Source organism: Clupea harengus, chromosome 15, assembly GCF_900700415.2.
Source record: "Clupea harengus chromosome 15, Ch_v2.0.2, whole genome shotgun sequence".
NCBI classification, from domain to species: Eukaryota; Metazoa; Chordata; class Actinopteri; order Clupeiformes; family Clupeidae; genus Clupea; species Clupea harengus.
Genome location: NC_045166.1, coordinates 22,372,488 through 22,378,013, shown reverse-complemented (window position 1 = coordinate 22,378,013; position 5,526 = coordinate 22,372,488). Strand labels below are relative to the sequence as shown.

General features: G+C 41.9%; 1 protein-coding gene across 1 annotated transcript in view; it reads right to left on the bottom strand.

Annotated features, from left to right (window-relative positions):
• Nucleotides 1-5,194: 5,194 nt before the first annotated feature.
• The window catches only part of LOC105901295 (mannosyl-oligosaccharide 1,2-alpha-mannosidase IA-like), a 125,623-nt gene continuing 125,291 nt past the window's right edge, over nt 5,195-5,526 (bottom strand). Inside the window, exons 12-13 of the mRNA XM_031581597.2 lie at nt 5,522-5,526; nt 5,195-5,284 (exon numbers count right to left, since the gene is read on the bottom strand). The exon at nt 5,522-5,526 is cut by the window's right edge and continues 478 nt beyond it. The gene's annotated coding sequence lies outside the window, so the exon portion shown is untranslated. The remainder of the gene's footprint in view (nt 5,285-5,521) is intronic.

Below are 5,526 nucleotides of genomic sequence, written 5' to 3'. Positions count from 1 at the left end.
TACAACGTTCCTGTCAAGGCGACTTTGTACAAGGTCAAACAAAGCTGTACATGGCTGTGTATGCATTTAAAGTAAGTCAGTGCAGAGTTCCAAGATAGACAGACTTGCAAACGAGTTTGTGCGCAGTAACCTTGCATAGAGTAGCATCTGCTCCACAAATGACACTCAACAACAAAAGACATCCATTATTAACATGACACTGATGTCTTACAGTAATAGCTCATGATGATTTAATGATATCATCAAAGAACTGATCCCGAACTGGTGTAATGAACAGTTTGAACATTTATATGTGTTTTTGTCTGTGTGTGTGTGTGTGTGTGTGTGTATGTGTGTGTGTCCATCTGTGAGTGTATGTGTTTGTATTAAGGAATGTGTGCATCTGTGTTGCATGTGTGTCTTGTATGTGCATGTCTGAGTGTGTGTTTGTGTGTGTGTGTGTGTGTGTGTGTGTGTGTGCGTGCGTGCATGCGTGCGTGTGAGTGTGTGTGTGTGTATGTGTGTGTGTGTGTGTGCGTATGAAGCTGTCATCACAGTTTGATGGATCACTGCAGCTCTCTGACTACCACTGCTAGCTCCTCTGTAACAACTGATGCGTCTGGTTTGACAGGCACCTGCCCTCAGTATGCAAGACGTGTGTGTGCGTGAGTGATGAAGTGTGCGTGGCTCGTGACCTTTACTGAGCAACCTTCTCCTCCTCCTCCATCCTCCCCTTCCTCATCGATCACCGCATATCCCCATCTCTCGTCCTCTCCCACTCAGTCCTGCGCTGAGAGCTCTCACTCGCTTTCCTTATTATGCAGAGGAGTCGGAGGGAATGAGAAGATAACAGTAATGGAGGTAGAGCAGTTACGCACACACACACATACACACACACACACACACACAAAAAATACATAGACAAATCCACACAAACATTACAAAAAAAACATTCTGTGTACAGTCTCAATGGGACATAGAGTATATTTTCCAACCCTTTAGGAACGGCACAGTCTGGGTCGATTGCTGAAAAGTATTAAGACCCCTTCACTTCTTTTGTTTTTGCAACTTTATGCTGAAATAATTTAAGTTCATTCATTTTTTTCCCTTGTTAATCTACGCTCCTTAATAACGATGCAAAAACAGAATTTTAGGGGGGGGGGGGAATTAAAAAGGAAAAACTGAAATATCACATCGACATAAGTATTCAGCTCCTTTGCTCTGGCACTTCAAATTTGTCTCAGGTGCCTCCCACTTCTCTCGTTCATCTTTGAGATGTGTCTACACCTTGATTGGAGTGCACCTGTGGAACATTAAATTGATTAGACATGATTTGGAAAGGCACACACCTGTATATGGAAGGTCTCACAGCTGACAATGCATATCAGAGCAAAAACCAAGCCTGCTTGAAGTTTGCAAAATAAAAAAAGCACCTAAAGGACTCTCAGACTGTGAGAATAAAGATTCTTCGGTCTGACGAACGCAAGCTTGAACTGTTCGGCTTCAATTCTAAGCATCATGTCAGGAGGACAGCCACCGCTCATCATGGTGGTTGGCAGTGTCATGCTGGGGAGGTTGGGTTCCGCAGCAGGGACTGGGCAACTGGTCAGGGTTGAAAGAAGGTTTAACGGAGCAAAGTACAGAGATATCTTGAATGAAAACCTGGTCCAGGGTGCTCAGGACCTCAGACTGGGCTGAAGGTACACCTTCCAATAGGACAATGACAATGCAGCAGTGGCTATGGGACAACTCTGTGAAGAGCCCTGACTTGAACCCCATCAAACATCTCTCACCCTAACCCAACCTGACAGAGCTTGAGAAGATCTGCAGAGAAGAATGGCAAAAAAAAATCCCCTAATCCAGTTGCAAAGCTTTCTGCATCATACCCAAGAAGACTGAAGGATGTAATCACTGCCAAAGGTGCTTAGTACTGAGTAAAGGGTCTATCAATGTGATATTTTAGTTTCTCCTTTTTAATAGATTTCAAAATGTCTAAAATCCTGTTTTTGCGTTGTTATTATGGGGAATTGAGTGTAGACTGATGAAGGAAAATAATTAATTTAGATTATTTTAGGATAAGGCTGCAACATAACAAAAGGTAAAAAAGTGAAAGGGTTTGAATACTGAATGCCGTAGTCTAAACAGAGACCTTAGCGAGGGAAATATTTATACAGATTGTGTGTGTGTGTGTGTCATTGTATATCTGTGACAGTGAGTATGTGTGTATAAGCATATGACAGTGGCCAGGATGAAACAGAGGATAGCCAACAGAGGAGCGAGTCTGAGACAAATACAATCTGGATTTTTGTTGATCCACATAAGGAATCTCAAGAACTAGAGCCACATATGCCAGTGATGGTGAATGTCAGTGGACGTCCTTCCAGACCAAATCCCTCCTCATCGGCCAAAACCAGCTTCATGTCCATCTCCCTTCCTGCTATCAAATACCACCCCAGCCAAACTCAGCAGAGATAAATAAACATAGCTTAGTACACACCAACAACCAGGGAGGTTGCTGAAATACTATTTATAGTATACTACACCCATATTTCAGTATGCTAAGCTATACCTACTTATAACTGAAATCCTGGCAATCATCAAAGCAAGGCAGGAGCAGACTAGAAAACAGCAGCTAAGGATTTGAGTGGATTTACACAGGGGTGGTTTAAAGCCAATATGGAACTCTAAATAGATAAATCATTAAATAATCCTTTTGGGGGCGACAGTGGTACAGTGGTAGAGAAGTCGTTTAGTAATCAGAAGGTTGCTAGTTCGATTCCCTGTCGAAGCGTCCTTGAGCAAGACACTGAACCCCTAATTGCAGTGTAAATGTAAAATGTAAAATGTGTATACATTGTAAGTCGCACATATGTAAGTCGCTTTGGATAAAAGCGTCTGCTAAATGACTAAATGTAAAATGTAAATGTTAATGCAGCATGTGAGAGCGCTTGGAGACGGTGTAAAATCTCTTTATTGTAACAAGGAGGAAGTCATTGTCCTACCTCAGTTTCTTTCTGAGGTGCAGGGTAGGAGGAGGAGAATCAAGGCAGTGGAGTTCAAAACTAGTTCAGCTCCAAGATGTTTTTTATTGACGGGGGTTCAAAGCAACAGGAGGGAGATAAGACGAGGAAGCAGGCTCTAAACTCCTCACTGAAGACACCCCCCTAAGCAAATAGATTTCCACCAAAAAAAAAGTGAGAAGTGTTCTCCCGATGTTCCTGTCTTAAGATAATTAAGAATAGCTCCATCACCTATGGGGGCGAGAGCGGAGGTAACGAAGGTGGCAGCCAAATGTGTAACAGCCTGCCATCGCCTCAGGTGAAACCAGTGAACTCTCTGTTCCATATGACCTACTTTCATATCGGTGTCATTAATGTGCTACTCTAACTATCATTGCTATTGTTATCCTATTTCATGTCCCCCCCCCCCACTGCCTTGTTTTGAAACACTCAATTTATTACACTCGGCTGCTATCGTTAATTTCCCAGGTGACATTATGAACATTCAATGTCACGAGAATGTTTAGATTGTGTCATCTTTACATAATACTTTTGATAAATGTCCATAAAAGTTTGTTGAATTGAGTTGCAAGAGAGAGACAGAGAGAGAGAGGATGGTGTAAGGATTATGGGTTTCTAGTTGCAACTCAAAAAAGTACACAGAAAGGCTATGGTTTTTCTTCACAATATACATACAGAATTTGTATATGTATTCAGAAGAAGTTCTCTGCGTTGGACCAAAAAGATCGAACTTCTATATATTCAGCCATATTTTTTATTTATTTAGAATATATAAATATATATTTAAGTTTTGCTCTTGTATGCCTCAGTCAAAGGGGTTTGTTCCTGGAAAATACATAATAATTTGGTATTTCAAATAACTTATTTTCTGAACTCCAGAATAAGCTTAACCTAAAGTGGTGATTGTGAATTTATTAACATACTTTTTCAAACATTGGGAGACGTCATAAACCGAGGTAAACAAAGTGCATTCCTAAACTTAACAGAAGTTTTACAAGTATGGAAAATAGACACACAGAGACAAAAAGCCTCAACAGAAATGTATTCTGTTGCCTGCATTTGTGATGAGTCAAAAATATTCCGGAGTGACAAACTTTTGAATACATTTGCATTTTGTTGTTTACTTTTCTCTGTGTGAAGGAATGTTGTCAAACTCTGCTTTTCTGACGGCTTGTGTAAGTGTACCCCCACACACACTCACGCACACACACACGCGCACACGCACACGCACACGCACACACAGACACACACACACACACACAAAGACCCACAGAAAGACAGAGTGAACAAGAGAGAGAGACAGAAAGTGACAGTCAGTTTATTTCCTCCTTGTTTGTCTTTTCAGATGTGTGATATCATGTGACCTGCACGAGAACCCAGGCATGGTTATGGCAAGGTTTTGGATCTGAGTAACTGGCTGATGGTGTGTTTTGGATCTGAGTAACTGGCTGATGGTGTGTTTTGGATCTGAGTAACTGGCTGATGGTGTGTTTTGGATCTGAGTAACTGGCTGATGGTGTGTTTTGGATCTGAGTAACTGGCTGATGGTGTGTTTTGGATCGGAGTAACTGGCTGATGGTGTGTTTTGGATCTGAGTAACTGGCTGATGGTGTGTTTTCTCTTAGCCCAAACTCACTTCTATCACTGGGCCAATTCATTGTCACTCTGAACTGAAGAACTGGTACCCCAACCTCCTATTGAAGAGTGACTGCAATGTGTCTATAATGAGTTTATTTATGAAAGACTTCAGGACTCACTCATATCAATCATTGTTTCTGTCCCTACATTAGCACATATGTTAGTAAACATGGAGGTAAAAAGTACCAATTCTATTGGTACCAAAAAATGCCAGTTAATACTGGTTTCTTAAGTGAATAAAAAGACAGAAGGTTTTGGATTTTTTTAACACAAAGTTTTGCGTCTAACATTGGGCTGCTGTATAATCGTTTTTTTTTAACAGTATTTGTACAATCTGCAACTCCTTTGATAGACCTTTTTTAGTCCCTTGATGTATGTGAGGGCCGCCCCCTCTACCACCATAACTCAGTACAGAGGCTTGCCTCTGAGTCCTGCTCCCACAGGCCCCTGCCACAGCGCGTCTGAGATGTTTCCAAAGAGGGCAGGATTAAGCAGTATCTCCAGGCAGCTCTGGTTGATGGGGCGGTTGGGTCTGGTCAGCGGGGGTGGATTTGGGCTAATCCACCCTTGTGTCCACTGGACTGGGATCTGATGGAGTTGGGTTTTTTTTTTTCTCGCAGCTTCTTCCGCAATGCCCTGGACTGTCCCTACAGGGGAGGATAATCATCAGCGGGTACAGCAAGTTAGTCATGCAGAAAGTATGTCAGACAAAAAGGAAAGACAGGGAGGGGAGAGAGATCTTCTTAAATTGTGTACTTGTGTGTGTGTGTGTGAATGTGGGTATGTGTAAGTGTGTGTGTGTGTGTGTGCTAAACTAACGGGAATAACCCGAACTTTAGAATACATGAGATGTAATAGTATGAGAATAGTAAGCATCACCTCACCTAAT